This window comes from Triticum dicoccoides, chromosome 7A, assembly GCF_002162155.2.
Source record: "Triticum dicoccoides isolate Atlit2015 ecotype Zavitan chromosome 7A, WEW_v2.0, whole genome shotgun sequence".
NCBI lineage: Eukaryota > Viridiplantae > Streptophyta > Magnoliopsida > Poales > Poaceae > Triticum > Triticum dicoccoides.
This window is the reverse complement of record NC_041392.1, coordinates 16,240,070-16,242,591: the sequence shown is the minus strand read 5'-3', so window position 1 is coordinate 16,242,591 and position 2,522 is coordinate 16,240,070. Positions and strand designations below refer to the sequence as shown.

Sequence of the window (2,522 nt, the reverse complement as noted above, 5' to 3'; positions counted from 1 at the left end):
CCATTGCCGTTGTGTAGCTCGGCCGCGCGCTCGCTCCAACCCTTGTCGCAGCCCCCGTTTCCTCGACGCCTCGAGCTACCCAACCACGACCAGCTGATTTGCGCACCAGGCGGCCGGATTTGAGCTCGCTCTACGGCCGGGGGCCGCGCCGTGCCATGGACTGGCCGGGCACCAGGCCGGATGGCTCTGGCAAGGCCGCATGCAGGTACTGACTCCGCCTCTAGCCGCTCGGATCTATACTGTCGGCGGTTCGCCGGTAGATACACGAACGGCTGTAGCCTGGGTTCGGTGCTGGCCCAAAGGCTCGTCGGCGCACCGTTGCCACTCATAAAGTGCGATGAATGCCCAAAGAAGGTCTTGCGCCGCGTGTCTACAATGCCGGAACTTTCCGGATGGGTGTTCGTCAAGTGCTCAAACGATGGGGTATGTGCTACTTTAGCTTGGTTGTGCTTTCGGATTTGACTAGTTGTGCTAACTTCAGTTTTTATTGTGTAGAATGGATGAACCTTTTGGTATTGGGAAGAACAATACAACGATATATTGATAGAGCGCAATTTAGTAGATATTCGTGCACTTTAGCTAGAATAGAGGCTAGAGATGAGACTAGTGCACTTGTTGCTAGAATAGAGGCTAGAGATGAGACTAGATGCGAGGCAGCAACGTCTATTTCTTTAGACTCGATGAAGAAAGAAGCACGCAAGATCAAGCCTTCGCAGATCAACAATGAATGCATCGCGAAGGCACTAACCCAACTTACGGGAGCAGTTATGAAAGTTGGTTATCTTCTAAAATGTCTTCTTGTGGTTCTTATTTTCTTTGGTATTCGTATTCTAGTCAAAATTTGATTATGTGCTTCCATGTATCAAAAATCAATGACGAAAATAAAAGATATGTGTTTGCAAAAAAATAATATATGCGGACGGGATGCGGCCGAAATACGGCCGTGCGTTAGACACACGGCCGGCGCATCCACAAATCCGGACGGACACGACCCCATTGCGACCCCTAAACAGACAAAAAGCAGACGAAACGGACGTCCGTTTAGGGCCGCATGTTGGAGTTGGCCTTATGCTTGACAAAGTTCAGAGTCCCCTTATGACACTTTGGGTACTTTTATGGTGACACCGGTTATTGACAAGTTAAGAGCTTAGGCAAATAGGAGGATTTTTTATAATACCTACAACATGATGTTTAAGGATGATTTATTATAATGCCGACCGAAGTTTAATTATCTTGTTCATATGCATTATACAGAATAAATAGTTGTACTTTCCAGATGAAGTCTACATCTATCGTTGCCTTACTGTGTAGTACTGTATTAAGCGCCTTTAGCTAACAGTTTACTTCTGTACTAGTTCTTTCTTCTTACTCATTAGTCCTGTTTTCTTATTCTGACAGAGAAGCTGCTGTCCAAGGGAGACTCTCTAAAAAAATGTGCCATGGCTTCGGCTCGACCTCATCAACATCGTCCGTATCTCATGTCTGGGCAGATCTTAGCGACAACCTTTTTTTTAGAGAAAAGGCATCGGCCGAGACCGAGAGAGGGCTCGAACCTAGCCCGGCTTTGAATTAACAAAGCCATCAACTGGCCAGGATTACAAGGAACGACATTAAAAAAAACAAGCGGAGCAGAGATACATAGTGCTAAGCGGAACGGCCCAAAGACAACAACAGACAATGTTGCCAACGACCACTGCAGTGTCAAACAAGCATCCAAACTAAGGCTACAAGAGGACGACAACTTCGGGATAGTATTGTGCCGCTGACTGCAACCGCACAGGAAGACAAGAGCAGCCCAAGATCTGTCTCTGCCGCCGCAAAGGGCCACAACCCTTTCACCCGGGCTCGACGGGAGCCGCACCGGCGGCCGGCAGAGAGGTTCCACATGAGCCCAGACCAGGGCGCCGAGCCACCATAGGGAAATAGCAGAGGCAGACCCACACGCACCGGAAGCCGACCAAGAGCACCGTCGCCGGAAGCCGCAGGACAGGACGGCAGCCGCAAGTCGTCGAACGAAGGCGAAGAACCACAGAGAAGGCCAAAAGGGGCACAGCCAAAGTGGTGGTCAGGGATTGGAATGCAACCGAGACCACGGCGGCCGCCACTGAGAAGAGCAGGCTGCCTCACACCGTCACCACGCCACCAGCAGCTCCACCCCACACGAGCAATCCCAGAAGACGCCTTCCAGAAGGAGCACGGCACCGGATGCCGCCGTCGTCCAAGCAAGGGGAGGGCAGGTATTCACCTATGCTCGAGGGAGGGTGGGAGGGGAGAACCACACCAAAGCCTCCAGGAAGGACCACGGCGCCGAAGACGTCGCCTTTGGTGAGGCCACCGCGCCGGCCAGGGGTTTCGCCCGGAATCACGCCCAACCACCAGATCCGACTGTCCAGACCCCCATGACGGCGACTGAAGCCACCAGGGGCTGGAGCAGGCGCAGATCGGAGCAGATCGAGGTCGGGGACGGAGCTTCTCCAGGAGCGCAAGACGACTCACGTGGGGGCGCCGCATCGCCAGCGCCC

General features: G+C 52.7%; 1 pseudogene; it reads left to right on the top strand.

The window, feature by feature from the left end:
• The window catches only part of LOC119332879, a 51,466-nt pseudogene that overhangs the window by 3,711 nt on the left and 45,233 nt on the right, over window positions 1-2,522 (top strand).